The 18594-nt window shown below is 35.6% G+C and overlaps 1 protein-coding gene and 1 long non-coding RNA gene across 2 annotated transcripts in view; one reads left to right on the top strand and one right to left on the bottom strand.

Moving 5' to 3' along the window:
• The window catches only part of LOC108495468 (cAMP-specific 3',5'-cyclic phosphodiesterase 4D), a 297598-nt gene that overhangs the window by 168995 nt on the left and 110009 nt on the right, over positions 1-18594 (bottom strand). The window lies entirely within an intron of this gene.
• LOC108495472 lies at positions 4709-12753 on the top strand. The gene is made up of 3 exons (XR_001874140.1): positions 4709-4948; positions 5968-6045; positions 12712-12753. It is a non-coding gene; the product is annotated as an uncharacterized LOC108495472 (long non-coding RNA).

Raw genomic sequence — 18594 nt, forward strand, 5'->3', positions numbered from 1 at the left:
AGCAACTACACTGTATATCACCAGGAAAGATCCTAACTGCTCTGGAGGCTTTTGCTGGTGATCTGCATATAAAGTGTTCCACAACAGCAGAAGGAATGTTAATATTGCTAAGCATTCTGTTCTTCATGTTTTCTGGCACCTATCTCTCACATATTGCCTAGTGACTAGCACAGGACCTTTTGTAAGAGTCCCATGGAATCAAAATGTTAACTTCAAAGAGTGGAAAAAGCATCTGTGATAAATTTAGCTCAAAGGGTCATACAGTCATGGGACCTTTAGTAACAGTTGGGTCTGTTACTGTGCAGGTCACACATCTATAGAAGTACACATAAATCAGGCACCGTGTCATGAAACTTTTTTATTCCTTTAACAGATCGAATAGGTTATGAAGAAAAGCCAAACCCCAAAAAATCAGATAAAATAGAGGTGCTGGGCTATTACAAAATAGCTGGCCATTTTAAAGCTGATTTTTTTAAGTTTATCTGATTATTTATTATTTATTATTTATAAATATAAACATTTTTCCTACATCAATGAAGGAACACAAAACGAAGGAAAACAAACCTTTTGACTAAGTTATTTCAAAATATCATACTGAAATGGAATATTCAAAAACTATTTCTGCTGTGCCACAAAGTAAATATCTCAGGATGATTTGTTCTCAACAGCATAACAGTCAAGATGATGCCTTTTACTCCTAGTTAACAGACATTTAAGTAGAACTATACTGTAGCATATTTAGATATTAAATATTACTATACAATAGGAATACACTCTAATTTCAAGTACTTAAATAATTAAGGTAGTGTTTTTAAATGCAGATTCAGAAAAAGGTTCTCATGGAGTTGCAGATCTCCATCTCACTAACTAAATACTAACACCCATTATGAACACGCTTTCTTTTTTAGTCTCCATCCTCAGCTCCTTAAAAATAAACTTGTGCCACCCAAGTGCCTACTAACTTCAACTATTTTGAAATGTATATTAAGCAGATACAATCCAAGCGGCCAATTCAGAGCCTGTCCTCAGGTAGCAACCTTAGAAGCATAGGCTTCCTACAAAAAAAAGGAGTCTATCACTAGGAAGGAGAGCTCGTAGCCTTCCAGGGAATGTTAGTTTTATCTGAAATTCATAAATTGACTTTGGTGAAGATAAAAAAAAAAAAGTCAATCAAAAAAATCTCTTAATAGTCAATATGAGAAAGGGAGCCTTTTGTCCAAAGAAGTTTCTAGAGAACCCATTAGGCCAACTCTGGCAGTTAACAATAGCTTCTAATTCATACCTAAAACCTCTTGTGCTAACATGAACATCAATAGCAGTTTTGTCTAAGTTTTAAATAAATATAAGAGCATATTAGTCCATTGTGCTTATAGAAGATGATGCAGCATTTATTTTAGTGTTTGACATGGGGACAATTATAAAAACTCAATTTCTCATAATTTGAGGAATTAAGAGAGAGAAAAATTAAGGGAAATTAGGAGAATAAATAGAGGAATAGCCATTGTTTAAATAGCTGATTTGTACATGTAATTCTGTAAGTTGAACAAAAACAATAATATTTCTCTTTCTTTTTGGAATCCTTTTATTTTTTATGGTGGCAGGAAAAAGGCTTTGGAGCGGAGGTTTTTTTGGATTGCCTTCACAGTTAAGGCAAAAGCTGACTGTATAATGAAAATAAGCAAGAAAAGATTTTAAATTAATGAAAATACTAAAAGATGAAGCTATTTGGTACTGTTAAATACACTATTATAAAAGCAGCAAGAAAAGCTACAATATTTTTTTGTCTGCATGTATTGTCAGTGGAATGAGGATTTGACTGTATAATTAAACTGTCTAAGGAAAAAAAGATACAAAAATAATTATAACACCAATACTAAAAAGTGTGCAGGATTCAACCCACTTTGAGGATGCTTACATATTAGTTATTTATCTTCAAATTAGTAACTAATAGAATTAAACCAGTGTTACATTGCACAAAATTGAAAATTAAAATGAATTGCAAAAAGCATGGCTTAGGGAATGAGGCACAGGACTGACTGTTCTGTTCCATGGCTGGGAACATCTTTGTCTTGAGGGTATGGAAAATTTGCTTAAACATTCTTAGTTTTGTCTTCCTTGTTTGTAAAACAGGGATAACCCATATCCTGCTGCTTGAATAGCACTTGGATATCAAAGAACTGAAAACATGCAATAGGTGGCAGGTTATTATTGCTGTTGTGCGCAAGCTGAAGAAATGGATTCACAATCTCAAGCCTTCAGACAATAATGAATGGGCTCTTAAGTGTGTTGTTTGGAATACACATTAGAAAATGAAAGCTATAAAAAATCTGCTGCCTTTTGATATGCAATCTTAGTTTCATTATGATCTTTTTCAGGAAGGATTACTAAAATATTTTTAAAAATTTGGAGTTGGGCTCATTCACTCAGGACTATCCCTGTTATTGTTTAGCTACTATTGCATCTGCTCTTGTTCACAGTCTGCATCTTTCTTTTTTTCATATATACTTTCCAGTTTACACAGTAATGGAAATATAGTTTTCAACATATAAAGAATATGAACTGAAACCTGAACCCAACCTTTCTAATCTCTAGGAGCACATATTCCACAGTACAAAACATTTTCTCACAAGCTAAGAACCATACCAGTTGGTTTTGGAAACTGTGAGTTGCACAGCTCATTCTAGTTCATTCATAGCACTAGATTATGCTCTTGTGTCCTGTACTGCAGAACAAAAGGAACGACAGAAAAGATTAACAAGATGCTCTTGTATTACCTGCATGGGTGGGTCTGAGAAGTAGTAATGGATTTGTAGGATCAGAAGATGTCTTTCAAAAACAAGCATTAAATCAGAGAATTAGAGAAGTAAATTTTTGACCCACCTGAAGATTTTACCACTGCTCAACATACCAAATTATTTTAAAAGTGTCCTTTGGTAGGGTTGTAATTCCAGAGAATTAATCTCTGTTATTCCATCTAGGTAACAGGAGGAAAAAGGTATACATAACTGCATAAGTAAAAGAATTACAAAATGTAATAATAACTACAGCACAGAATTCTTTAGAATGGAAAAAGGCAAACCAAAAGGCACAGAAGAATTGCAACATACGTCACTAGTGTTTCCTTTCTATATCTACTTCGCTACATGGATTGAGCTACCCAATTTAAGAATAAATATGGTTTATTTGCTCAGTGGTTGCAGTGTAAATAAAGTTAGTATGTGCTCTACAAAGGCTTTACCCAGAATCAAATGTGCAAAACTCCTCACAGGTGGAATAACAAATAGGGCCTGCTGTGAGAATACTCTATTCTAACATGATGCCTGCTCTGAAAATGCTTGATCTTTGAAACTGTCAGGTGTTGCTCCCTGAGCTGTACCATAAGCAGTGGAGGAGACATGTCTCAGAGATAGGCCTTACAGTGCCTCACTCCCTGACATAGTTAAGTTCTTGATATATGCCAGGCTGAAAACATGTCCTTCTGCCTTTATTCCAGCCTAATTCTCATTTGATTTAATAATTTTTTTTATTAATATTATCAGTCTCAGTATTAACTGATCATTGCTGGTCCACATAGACTCGGATGCAGAAATAAAGATAGTATCTGTGTAAAACTTCATTGTTAGAGACACAAAAGAAAAAAAAACACAACTTTTTTTTCTGACAAACATTATATTCTAGGCAAACTGTAAACTCATGCTATCAGCTATGGCTGTGGTCTATGGTTACATCTATGATTAAGTTAGAATAAATAATGCCAACTAATGTTGCATTAATACTGCATAACAGTGAATAGCCTAAAATTACTAGCCCTCTGGAAGATGTTGAACTTGAGCTGAGCTAAGACTGCCTAGTGTGTTGGGCTGTGTTTCTCTTTTTTTAAAATAAAAATAAAAAATCCCCCCAGATACTTAACCATGGGTGTACCTATATATATATATGTATGTGTGTGTGCATATATATATATATATATATGTATATATATGAACACATAGATATACAAAAATATGGTTTGCATTATAAAAACATAGTCTTTTTGTCATCTCTAATGGGCATACTGCAATAATTACAGCACTAATTACACAGTTAAAAGGAAAATCTATCAATGTTTCCATCAGACCTTCTGTTTTTCAACTATTAGCTCCCCACAAACTTGAACTGCAATTTCTTAGCTAAATAGTTGCTTAAAGAATAAATATTGTGGCTCATACTTAACTTAGTGGGGAATTAAGCAGTAGCTATGTTTTCCAAGAGTAATATGTCAGTCTTTTAGGCTAAAAGAAAGGTAAACAGTAACCTTTTTTCCCTTTTGTTAATGAAGCAGTGGCTGCTAGGAAAAGCAAGAGAGAACTGTATTCCTTTTAGAAAGATTTCATAATTAGAGCTGGTTCTGGACAAAATTACTGTTAAGTGTCAGGAACACCAGTTGAGAACAATGATATTTTGTAAGATGTACCCTCTTCCATCATCATCTTGTTCAGAAGAATTGGACAGTTCTGCTGACTATCAATCTCTGATTAAGGAGAGAAGGCTGGAACACACTCAGGAATACCACCATTCCAAGACTACCTGTTTATTTCAAGAATGCAAAATAGATCACCAGTTCAAGAAGACAAAAGTTGTATGTTCAACCTGAAAATTTTAACATAGGCTTAAATTTTAATTATGTTAGCTAATCTTTTATACTAAAGTTCTTTTTTTCCCTAACCTTTTCTTGTGTAGAACAAAACTCTAACATTATCAGCAAAACAGCATTCCCATACTCTAAACTGAATGTTTTTGTAACATTTTGTCTTTTTGGAAGTAGTGAAGCAATCAACATTCACTACCAGAAAGTCTTCCTGAAAGCAAATCTGAGGTGGGACATTTACATTAGTGTAAGAGCACAGTTCTCCACAAAAGAGAAGAGTGTATTTCTCCGTGTTCTTCATTGGAAACTTGGCATCCACAGGTATGGGACCATGAGTCAGACACGGATAAGACTCTTGTTTGGTAGAATGGCATACTTCTAAGTCCTTCAGAAAAATGTCAGAAACTACAATTAAATCTAAATTATTCATTATGCTACAAAGCCTTTCTTGAAGAGGAACTACACCTCTATAACATTTGTGTTTCAAAAATTGTTATAAAATTTGCTATTCTTCTTCCACTCGTATTTGTTTTTGAGATATGGAAAACTCCAAAGGTTTAATGTGGCTGGTACAGAGAGAAGAAAGAAAAAAACAAGCACTTCATATGAACACTCAGAAGTACAAAATGTGTTTGATATTTAACAAAAAACTGCCAACCTCAAAACTGTAATTAAAGGATAAAAAAGCTATGTATTTAAAAACCTGGCAAGTTACTGGAGAGCATTCTATGACAACAAATGAAGGTTAAACTTGTCATGAATTATTCACAGAGTTTAACAAGGCACATTAAGAAAGAAGTCTTTTAACTAGTCTTGAGCTGTCAGAGGGCTGCTTGCTGACTTAAACTGGTCAGCTATGCTCCTGCTATAGACAATTCTGATAGGCACTTGCTGGGGTAGTCTGTTTCCATGATTCAGACATCTATTTTAAGACAGACAGAACTGCTCCTCTCAGCTGTCTGTCTTATCTTTCTGTGGACTATGACTCCCTGCCTATATTACATTATAAACCTAGATTTTGGGCGATTTAAGATGTACTTGATAAATGCTATGGTACCAGCATAAAACCTGTAAGTTTATATAACATGGAGGTTGGGTTTTTTTGCCACTTCACTCTCTTACTTCTAGCAGTTGAACTGAATGTAGATGGATTAAAAATTTTCTTTTCATAGAAATGTAAATTTCAGATATTTCATGTTTGGCCTCACGTCTTATCATATTTGGATTCTGTGAGAGATGAACAATGCCAAGATTTCACAACCTCAGTCCACATCTAATGTAATAATTACTGTGGTTCAAAAAGCTACACCTCTTAACTCTCACATCTTTCTCCCCCGAAGGGGGACAAGCAAAGTCATCAAAAGGAATATGGATATATATATATAGTACATCGGCTATGCCTACCACTGAAAGCTCAGGTAAGACCTACTTATTCTGATTTACTCAGACAACTAGAGGCAGAGATATTAATTGATTCTAAATTGCTTCCCAGTTTAGGACTAATTTATTAGTTCTGTCTGAACTCTTTATTCTATATTTATATGTCTGAATTTTCTTTTAGTAAACAAGGTACCAGACATGAGAAAAACATGTTGCAGTATATATCCTAAAGAAAGTCACAGTGACACTGACTGTAAATACTGGCAGAGATGACAGTAGCCAGAAACTTCATATTGTTGTGGAAGTATAAATTGCATAAATTGGATGCAAGCATTTCATTTTTGCCAGTGCAGTGCCACATTGGACATGGACATTGTGCGTCTTTCCTCTTTGCCATTCTATGAATGAAAGATACTTTGTGTGTCATCTAACGTCACAGCTTAGCCTATTATATGGATCTCCATAGAGGCATGTTTATATGTAGGACAGCAATTCTGAAAGTAGCAAAGTTTTTTTTATAGTTAGCTACTGTTTTACTTTCACATACTCTAATGATAACCTTCTAATATAACAAATCAATCTGTTCTTTTTTTCTTGGTGCTCTCCTTCAGTACTTGATTAGCAAAGCCACCTCTATTTTTAACACTGAATTCAATCCAGCTAACTTTGTTCTAGATGTCTGCTGCCATGTTAAATGCAGAACAGAAAATCTTACTTTAATTAAAGTAAGAAGAAAGACATCAAGTCTTTCACTTACAGTGTCCTTTTTTTAATTAAAGGGTGTTCATCCACTTTACAACATATTTCCTTAAAGAAAAATAATAACAGAAATATAGAATGGCTTGGGTTAGAAAAGACCTGAAATACCATCTAGTTTCAACTCCCCTGTCATTGTCAGGAACACCTTCCACTGACCAAGCTACTCAGAGCTGCATCCAAGCTGTCCTTGAACAAAGCCAGGAACGGAGGCATCTAAACTTCTCTGTGCAACCTATTCCAGTGTCTCATCACCCTCTGGATAAAGAATTTCTTCCTAACATCTAATCTAAATTTCTCCTTCTTTAGCTTAAAACCATTCCCCCTTGTTATATCACTATCTGTCATTGTAAAAGTTACTCTCCCTCTTTTTTTCTAATTCCCTTTTGGCACTAGAAGGCTGCAATGTGCTCTTCCTGGAGCCTTCTCTTCTCCAGGCTGAACAATCCCAACTCTTTCAGCCTGTCTTCAAACCAGAGATGCTCCAGCCCCCTAATCATCTTGATGGCTCTCCTCTGGACTCAGTCCAAGAGGTCCACATCTTTCCTCTGCTGAGGACCCCAGAACTGGACACAGTAATTCAGGTGGTGTCTTATAAGGGCTGAGCAGAGGGGCAGAATCACCTCCTTCAACCTCCTGGCCATGCTGTTTTTGATGCAGTCCAGGACACAATTGGCTTTCTGGGCTATAAGTGTGCACTGCAGACTCATGTCCAGCTTTTCATCCATGAGAACCCCAAAGTCGTTCTTGGCAGGGCTTCTCTCAATGCGTTCTTCTCCCAGTCTGTACTCATGTCTGGGATTACTCTGACACAGGTGCAGCACCTTGCACTTGGACTTCTTGAACTTCCTGAGGTTCTCATGGGCTCAGTTCTCAAGCTTGTCCAGGTCCCCCCCCATCATTCTATTGTGTTGACTGCGCACCACTCAGCTTTATGTCATCTGCAAACTTGCTAAGGGTGCACTCAATCCCACTGTCTGTGTCATTGATAAAGATATTAAAGAGCCCCAGTCTCAAGACAGAGCCTTAAGGGACACCATTCGTCAACAGCCTCTACCTGGACATGGAGTCATCAATCACAACTCTCTGTCTGCATCCATACAGCCAATTCCTTATCCACTAAATAGTCCACCCTTAAAATCCAAGTTTCTCAAGTTTGGAGTTAATGATACCACATGGGACTGTATCAAAAGCCCTACAGAAGTCCAAGTAGATGACACTGCTGGTCTTCCCTTGCTGAGCATTGCAGTCCACCACAGAAGGGCTCCAAAACTGACCAGGATCAATTTGCCCTTAGGGAAGCCATGCTGGCTGTCTTGTATCACCTCCTTCTCTTGTATGTATCTTAACATTGCTTCCACGAGGATCTGTTTTATGATCTTCCCAGGCACAGAAATGAGGCTTACTGGTTTGTACTGACCTGAGTCTGTACAATTGCAATGGCAAGTCCTATCTGTTCATTTCCCTTCTGAGAATTATATGTCTGCAAGTCTATCACTGATGTACTACTTCAGATATTTTTCAATTACAACAAAGAGCAGTCCAAATTTAGAGGCCTGGACTTAACTCACTTCTTTTCTTAAAAAAGAGCACCTACAAAATAATAACCAGGTACCTCTCAACACAATGAAACCTAAATATTAAATTGTCATTTTTTTAGAGAAATAAGAAACTGTTTTCTCCACTATTTTATAAATCAAACAACTATTTGAAAGTAATAGTTCCTCTAATAAGTTTTCCTTTAGAGGAATATGCTTTTTCAAATATTATTACCTTTGTCATGGTAGCTTTTTAGACAAGTTAGATTTATACATTTTTCATAAGAAGGTCTACATGGCTGTGACTGTTACCTGCTATAAAATACGTTATGTCTCAGCTATAAAGCACAAAAGTTAAAAAATGTTACATCAATTATGAGTTTTGTCCTCTAAATAGCTACAAGGATAGGTCTAAACCTCACAGATTATTTTGCTCTTATAATAAAATTCAGTAATAATTTGCTCACATATCATTCAATGCTTCAACTGTCCTCCTGGACAAACCTTCCTTTTATTCTTCTTGAGCTCTGATATATTTTGAAGCCAAAAACTACTCCCTGACTCTAAACATTCTTTCACACTAAGCATACTCTCTTCTCATATTTCCACTCCACTGCCCAATTGAAACCTTATTTGCTTCTCTAAGTTTTATCCTGCATCTTCTACAAAGCTAATTCCGTAGCCCTCTGGTTTTGGAATCTTATTTCTTATGCACTACCTTAAAGCTATTCTTGAGTAGTTTTAAACACCATTTATGTTGAGGAGCCATTATGTCATCTTCTCTGTTAAAATCTTACCTCATTTTACCTAGCCATGCTTCTCATAAAATTTTTTGATATTCCCATACAAATAAAATGTTTGAACTGAGCTTTAAAGTAGCATTATCGCACAGGTTTTTCTGTCACAACAATAGCACTATCACTTATTCATGCTATCCTAATATGTTTTCAGCCTTGGTACTTCGTGTTGGACAACACAACCTTGCTATAGCTGAGTTATAGCATTGCTTACTCTAGCATAATATTTCTCACTGGACTTGGTTGGAATAATCACTTCCTAGGCAGAAAGACTGTGACATCTTTCTGGCTCACTACTTCAACTGTCTAATTCCATTTGTATGTCCCCATGTATGGCCCCTCCTTGTATGAAATTTATATTTTCTACATAAATTCAATTCTCTTTCCTCTAAGACATTTTCATCTCCGCTATATCTATTATTTTTTCAAACAGTTTACTTTAGTCTGATAATAAAGACTGCTTCAATCACCAATATTTTGCTTCTTCCTCAAGCATTTTCTGGTTTTCATCCTGATCCTGTGTGCAGGGAAAAAGACCCCATCAACTTTCATGTGCCCTCAACCTTCTATTTTAAATTACTTCTCAAAACATGCTCTTCCTAGGATGGCCAGAAAAATGGCCCTGTCTGACAACAGCTAGAGAACAACAATTTATCCTTCTATTTATATAATCTTGAGTAAAATCCTAAGCTTGTTGTGGACATGGAAATTTTTTTACTTCAGTGGATCCAGATTTACATTTGTCTGCATTTTTTTAGGCTGACTACTTCTTCTCCAAACACACTTGTTCAAGTAGTCTTGGTTTAATGAGACTGAAGTGTTTTGCTAAGGAGGATGAGTTATGAGCAAGACCAAATTCTTCTCTCTCAGCAACTGTAAATCCGAAATTAAGAGGCTCCAATCGAGGAAGTATGGAAAAAGGAAGAAATAACAATCCTTTATAAAGAATATATGTATATTGGCAAAAACAGCAAAAGAACACAAAAACAACTAAACAATAATCCTGTACCCAAAAGTCCTCTTCAAAAAGGAAACAGTTTGATACTTCTCTGTCCTCTAGCACGATTCTAATCACAGTTGGCAGGGGGAGCTGTTGGATCACTGGAGGAGCAGAGCCTGCAGTGCTCTATGATGGCTGGCAGACGGTGCTGTTCAGCTCTGGCGGTCGCTGCGTGAGGCCCCAGTGCGTGGGAGAAGCTGACAATGGAGATTCCGCCCCCCACCAAGAAGGGGAAGGGGAAAAAGGGGAAAGGAGGGCTGTTTCTTTCCCATGAAACTCACAATATCTGTGGCTGGCTGTGGTCGGGACTCCCCCCTTCCCTCGCCAAGCACAAACTCTCCGATGAAACCTGAGCAGGTCCGGCTGGTGACAGAGCAGACCGTAGCTGGTGACAGAGCAAGCTGAAGCCGGAGAACAGCCAGATGACCAGGTCAAGAGCAAAATGGCCTCAGAGCTTTTCCAGTGCACACCTTGCCGCCGTTAAGGCAAAAAGTGAAGTCCCTCTTTCCAAGGAGAGAAGGGGAGAAAAACTCCTCCCCCCCCCCCAGCCTTAGACAGGGCAATAAGCCTGGAATGTAGTTCTGCCAGCTAGCTCTTATGTGTAGGTCAATCACCCAATGCAGAAAACTGTCCTCCCCATTCAATATCCCTCCCCCACACTGCAGCAGGGGAAAGAAAATTCCCATTTATTTTTTTAGAAGAAGTAAACCCATGACAACTACTGTGTCATATTTCTCAAAAAAATCATGAGTATGTCTATTCCATCCCTTGAATCTGCTTCACACATGCCTGAAACTTGACAATATTCAAGAAGTTAAGAAAGAGTTATGCAAGAACTAAACTAATTTTTATTTTTTTTTAAGTCTGGGTTAAAGCTGGTCACAGATAAAATGTAAAATTAAAGAAAATGTATTAAATGATGCTTGATAGTTTGCTTTGTGTAAATAGTATCCTTTTTCCAATAGAGATTTATAGTATGCTGCAATGGAAAAGTATATTTAAGGATTTTAAAGAAATTTACAGTAAAACTAAATCTAAACTACAGGAGTTATTATTTGAAACTACCTAATTTATGCAGCATATCTAAGAGATTGTGTTCACTATTGGTTGAGACCATCTGGGCTGCATTTCAGTGTGTTTGTATGAAACCTAGAAATACTAGAGTCAGCCTTTTCATTCTACTGTCAGCATTTAACATATAACTTTGAAGGGCGGTGTGTTTGGTTTCTCTTACATATTTAAGGGAAGGTTAAAAAATAAAACAGACTGCGGTTTCAAAGATAATTTTGAATTATTATTTTGTTTTAATTCCCACCTGAAATTACCTATGAGAGTACTGCAACAAAAGAATATTTCCTAAGAATATGTGAAATGTGCATGAAAATAATTGATTCATTTTTTGGAAAAATTCAGAAAAATCTAGGTCTACAAATATTGCAAAAGTGAACTTTTTTTTTATATTCGCAATTTAACAATTCAGAAAACTGTGTTATATTTTATGATGCAAATATTTTTAAAGACTACGACTCACATTAAAAGTTGGTTGTAATAATATATTTTTTTAAATTTCCATGTTCATAGGTACATATTTCATAACTACTACTGAAGTGAACTAGCATTCTAAATACACTGGCAGTTTTACAAATCACAGAAAGAGGCACATTGCTGTCTCTGGAATATGAAGTTATAAAATGCAGTAATTTATTTTTGCTGTTTAAGCAATTTCTATATATGTAAATAAACTCAGTCCAGCAAAGTTAAGTCCAGCTGATCAATATCTAGATAAAATGACATTTAAGAAGAGAAGAACTCGCTGAGATTTTTTTCCCCTTTTGTTTCTCTCCATTATGTTCTATTACTTTGGACAAGAACATATATAAATTATTCACTTTTGCTATTTAGAACTGAAAAAATGGCATATAAAAGGCATATAAAACCTTTCTCAGTTACGATCTCTTGCAAAGATAAGGATGAGCTACTAAGCTGTTTTGCCTAAAAAGTTCTCAATCTAATACATATTATACTGACTGCAGGGGCAAACCTATGACTTCTGCAATGTTTATTTTAAATTGTAAATAATAGTGTTGATGAATTTAATAATTTTATGAACATTTGAAGCTTAGTTATCCCCTTCTCTCTTGTCCAAAGAAAGTCCTCCAAACAGTGCGTTAGAAGTTCTTCTAACACCAGGTTTGCATCTGTGCTGTGCTTTTCCTTCTGGCATGGCAGCTTTCCTACTCAAGTGCTCTGTTGCTTATTTTCTTTATGACCCTTGGCCACGTGGTCCAAAAAGCTCATAATTTTAGAGAAAGCTCAGGGCAGAAATCTTTATTCTGAAAAAGTTTACACAGAAGATTACAGCAACCACTTATTTTGCCAATATTCTTTCTGAGAAAGGTACCTAAGCCAAATAAGGACTGAAGAATCTTTCTAATATTTAATGACTTTTCAACTACTTAGAGAAACAGAAAAGCATTATTTTAACTCAAGTAAAAGAGAAACCCATTTAAAAGCCATGGCTACTAGAATTATGATCACATTTCTCATCTTTGCAGTTCATTAAGGATTCATGTCCTCTTGTCTGAGGATATACATGTGTGTTTTTTAATACAGGACCCTCTGCATGCCCAGTCCCAAATGAAGCAGTAAGATCTGTGGCTGCCTTGCCTGACACAGACTTAAGTCTGCACATCACTGGTGGCTCAGAGGTCTCCAGGAGGAGGCTGAGCTCTCAGGAATGCAAAGTACCTTCAGATCTACTCGTCTGCAATCTTGATAGAGGTGAATACTTATTTCTGAACTGTAGGCCAGTACCTATTTGTACCAAAACAATGCCTATTCTTAACTTCTAAAAGAAAACAGATGTCAGAGCAGGATTGGTTTTGTTTTCAAAGTGTAACAGGGTAAGCTCTGTTCTCCTAAGATCTGAATCCAAGTTGTCATAAATGTAAATACTGACAATTAAACCTGTAATACCAAAATAAACCAGAGTTCAAATATGTTAATTTTCCAAGTTCATAATCAATGAAAGATATTTATAGAGAAGTCAGATTTGCAGAAAAAGATCTCTTTCAAAAAGTGATTTGACAGTACTGGAAAAAGGAAACAAAGGTTGTGTATGCAATCCTCTCATGTAGATCAGTAACAAAAAACCTAATATGAATTAGAACCAAAACTGTTTCAGTTTAATCTAACTGTTTTCATTAATTAGACCTAAAGAAAAACAAAACAAAACAGTACCTAAGAAGAAGAAAAAGATACTGGGAAAAAAAATAAAGAATCTGTGCAAAAAGAGAGAAACTGTGTCTATAGAATAGAAGGTGACCAGTGGGACAGTGAGGAAAATATAAGATTGAAAATGACAATGCCTCTATGACAACTTTCAATTCCCAGGTTTGCCTTCTAAAGATATTGCTAGATGTCCTTTGCATGTCACACTGAGGGATGAGATACAACAAGGCTCCTGTTGGGTTTGACCTTCCTTCAGAAAGATTATTTTAGATTGCAGAACTTGTCTATTTTGACTTACATTGTTTCTATGATGACATCCAGTGCATGGGATAAAGTATATCACAGTGATGAGAATTCATGGATTTTGATTTAAAAAAAAAAAAAAAGATATTGGTTGAGGTAGCTTTGGAGATGAAATTGGAATTCTTAATATATGAAAACTTAAGAACTCTTTTTGTGGATCTAAGACTTTTGCTTTTAAGCCCTGTCAAATCCTTCTGGTGTGGTTTTGCTTTGTTTTCAGACAATGCCGTTTAAGATAGGTGTCCTTCAAATCAGTATATTAGGATGTCTAAGGGGTTAACAGTGCATTAGAGAAATGAATAAAAAAAATCGATTGGAGCTTTAGAATAACATGAGTTATTTCCCTGACACAAAGTTCTCTTCAACTCTTATCAGCAACCAAAATCTTAATGAAGAAAAGCCACTGAACATCAGAATAGTTAAATCACTTTTCTAAATAACCTTTAGGCCTCTCCTATAAAACAGTCATCCTTTCATCCTTTACATATCCTGGCTTTTGTCTAGTTTTAGTTTGAACATAAAACTTATTTGAACTTTTGTCTCTTTCAGTATGTAGCATTTAAAATGAAATTAACAACTTAAGTCATTCTCTCCTGCAGGAATTTATCCATGGATATATGGAACTAATAGAACTTCAGTAATTCCAATTTGTGTCATTCACATGACTCTGTGGTTTAAATCTGAATATGCATGAGACCACCACATTCAAAGTTATCCCACTTCAGCTCTTTTAACAGGCAGAGCAGCAGTAATATAATCTGTTGTTCTTCCCTTGGTAGCTATAACACTTAAAAAAGTAACGTGTTTTCCCTTAAATGGGAAATATGACACATATTACAAAAACATACTACTGATATCACTACTACTACACAAAAAGTAGTTTAAAAAAAACCATGTTCCAATAGTACTTTACTTGCTTTAGTTCAATTTAGACTTCAGATCTCAGTTGTGCCCCTATTGTTTGTTTTCTTATTCATGTCTGAAATCATTCTGGGATCTCTTTCAGGCTCAGCTGATGGGCCATGATTCCTGAGCGGCTAAGCCCTGCTACAGCAGACATGGCTATTAAATACACAAAGTGGTATTTAACTGCTTGATATATCTAGTTTACATGACAGAATTTAAGGTACGCACATTGATTTTTACTGTGTTGCAACTGATTTATAAATTGAAGTTGATGATTGCTAATAACACTTTCCTGCCTCATTTTGCATTATAATGTCAGCAAACACCATCTTTAACCACTCAGAAAACTGGGAGTTATTTACATTGTTAGAGAAAAAAAAGCACCATCAATAATATATTTTGATACTTTTTTTTAACGTCAGTTTGCAGAATGAATAAGATAAAAACCTCACTGAACAAACCTCACTGAATAAACCACACTGAACAAACATGGTCCTATGTTTTTAGCTTAAAATACATATCACTATCAACATCAAAATGTAAACTAAATAATGAAGAACGTTCCAAAGCATTTGCATCATAATTAACCGGGTTTGTATTTGAATGAACAACTAGAGATGCTCTTCCTATCCTCAGAGCTGTATCTTTGTTCGTGTGTGCTCCACTGTCACTTATCTCTCTCAACATATAAAAGATAGAAAAGCAAATATATCTATAGTCCAGTATTATCCATTTGAATTTCATGCTAAATGATTCTCAAAACCTCTTGCAGTTCTGGTATTTTCCTTGGTTTTAATCAATCCAGATTATTTTTTGTGGTATGCCACTATCTGGACAATCATGTCAGCAAGACTGTTTCAGTTAACTTAGTTTCACATGGATCTTGAAAATCATTTTTCCTTGTAAATTTACTGGTATAATTAGCACGAAGCTGAATAAATCAGAATTTTTTTCCCTGACCACTATTTTATGTTTTTTTACTTCTTTATATATAAAAATATCTAACAAAATATCCAAGTCTCAAAGTTGAATCAAGTGAAATAGAGGTCAAAGAGCCAGTTCCAGAAATTATTTTTCTTTACTTTTGTCTATCTAACGCATCAGTTGACAGTAATTGCAGTGTGCTACAGAAGACTGTTCATGAATTCAAGTGCAGACCAAATTACGGGTAAAATGTATTGTTGTTTCTATAGTGTATTTGGTTTCTGATCAGGAATATTTAACATTGAAGAGGGTCCTACAGCTGCACTAAACTGTCTAGTTTAACCAGGTCTTTAAAAATTTTTTTTGGTTTTTTTGGAGAGGAAAAAATGCAAAGTTTGTATTTGAAGTAAAAACGGAAAAGGACAACATCTTCCTCATCAGCAAACACTAACTCTTTGTACCGTATCAGAAGGACTGAAGATTAAATGCAAAATTTCAATGTGATGTTTTACATCAACTAAATTTTACAGCATTGATGAGTTCACTTTGCAGAAGTTCAAAGAGGGAGGAGCTCAAGGAGTACTGGTTTAAAGTGTTCACTGCTCTAAAGAGAACAGACCTAAGAGTGCATGTGGAGCAGGACTGTTTTTTTGGTCCAAATGTCAGCACTTGCAGGCCACTTTGGTGACCTGGATAGCAAGGCAGCTAAGTTTGTAAACTAACTTACCAGTAGCATTGCTTAAATGGTATTTCCTTCATTAAAAAGTTCTTTAGAGACCCTTTAATTTTTTGCCATATTTTTGATTAAATTTAATTGACAGAGGCATCAACATGTAGTTTACAAAATTCTGAATACTTGCCAACAAGAACAAACAAAATCTTTTATAGTGATACTTAATTCACTATGGTAAAGTTGCTTTCAAAAATAAAGTAAATGCTTCTGAAATTACAGTGGCTGTGAAAGACACAGGACCGATAAACAAAACCAATGTAAAAATTTTAGGAATATGGTCTGAGGCTGGAACTTTTTGCATGGCAACACAACTGGCCTGCCATGTTTGTCTATTTCAGGGATTTGGCATAAAATTTTGCCTTGAAAACTGTAATGAAGCTTTTATATGACTCTAATCTACATCTGCACCAAGGTGCTATTTGTTACTGGCAATGTGAGATGGCTCTGACCTATGTCTGGCTGTTACACAAATTATTGGTTGTTTATTATGTGAATACTTATAATCAGTTATTTATATTAATCAAAAGGGGAATGCATATCTTAATCTCTTGAACTCAGTGAGGTGTATCCATGAAGGTAACTCAGCTGGGCAGACTGTAACCTCCAGGAACTCCTGTTTCTAAGGAGCTGCAAATCTTGTTTTGCTAAAGACACACACTCTAGATCAAAAGGCTCTAGGCAGCTGGGAAACAATTTCAGCCCCGCAAAAGGGAGAAATGAAAAAATTGAGCTGCAACATTATGATGTATCTTTTGCTACTGAGTGAATAGACAGTGGTTGTACATCACTGTCGTACACTGTCTCTTTCATCTGCATACTTGTCTCCCCTTAACAGTTCCTTCTTCTTTCTTTCTGCTCTTTGGGCTATGTTTTCTTGTTATGTTGTCAAATAAAACCTGCATATCTAATCTGTAAAAGTTTATTCTGTGACTCCTTTGAATTTTCTGTAGTTAACCATTTTGTAGATGAAAAATACCAGACTTTCAAATTTTAACTTAAAGAGGTACTGACAAAGCCTAGGAAAACCTAAGTTTAATCTAGATATTAGAAATACAGAAAATAAAAACATTTTCTTTATTTTCCTGCCAAGTATGAAAAGAAAAGATTTTTTTTTTCTATAACTGTCCTATGAACAAAGTGTTAATCTACTAATGGTAAATCAAATCATAGGGTTAGTTCATATTCTTGAACTAAGTTTGTAACTTCGTGACAAACACGAAGAAGGCAACTAAAATAGACAATTTGTTAGCCAGAAATAAATTCCCAAAACATGGCAGAAATTCTGCAATGACTTCAAAAAGTAATAGGATTAGATAACAACTATAATGAAAAACAAATATTTAAGTTATAAGTAAAAATATTGAATACAGATGAACTAAAGATGTAAAAATTATTGAAATATAAAAATCCCTTTCCCTAAGAGTGTAGAACCATAACGTCTTTCTAACATCATACTCATACTTCACTCTCCCAAAGTATCTGGTATAAATACAAAAATGATGCTGCTGCATTGAAGTTAGGATAAACACTGTAGGACTTTGAATGCAGATGCCAAAGAATGCTTCACATTTTTACCATAAACTACTTCACATTGTTTTACATTATTACCATAACTCCTAAAGCTCCTATTTTGAGGGAAATGACTTTATCTGTAAATCAGAAGAGCTGGCATGAACAAGCTCATGTCTTACTGAAACAACGTGTACTTGGAAGCAGTTTTATCCTTTTATAGTAACAGAGTGTATGACATTTAACGGTGAATTAAATGTTCCAGGATCAAATAAATACATTGTACCAAAAGGAAATGTTATCTAAACCATTTAGAAGCATGATATGAGAAAATATTTACAATAAATTCCTAATATAATCAATTTATTTCTCTTTATCAAAAGCTGGCAAACTGCAGCTCCATTAGACAGTTCTGCAATAAATAAATTTCACTGACATCCTCTGACTACTTTTTATCCTCCTTTATTTAAACTTATGGGGGCCTCTGGTGGTCTAGTGGTCTAGTGGTCTAGTGGTCTAGTGGTCTAGTGCAGGACTCTCACCGCTGCGACCCAGGTTCGATTCCCGGCCCCCCGGGCAGATGGAGCTCGTCAGCCTTGTAAGGCAATCCATCTAAGAGAAGGTCACTCTAAACAAACCTACGTCCTGAGAACCTCACTGCCACTGTCCAAGTTTGCTTGGCCCCGGCAGATGAACCTCAGGATTAAAGGGTGGGCTCAGTTCAGCGCACGCTGTGTCTCACCTAAAAAAATCCACTGCGCAGGCTCGAAGGGTTAATGACCTTTCCCAAATCTTCGCTCGCGAAGACTGGCCATTATATATATATATATATTTAAACTTATATTAGCTATTATAAACTATGATCAAAACAACATATTAATTCAAAATGA

Source organism: Lepidothrix coronata, unplaced genomic scaffold (genome assembly GCF_001604755.1).
Source record: "Lepidothrix coronata isolate B3197 unplaced genomic scaffold, Lepidothrix_coronata-1.0 Scaffold31, whole genome shotgun sequence".
Taxonomy (NCBI): Eukaryota; Metazoa; Chordata; class Aves; order Passeriformes; family Pipridae; genus Lepidothrix; species Lepidothrix coronata.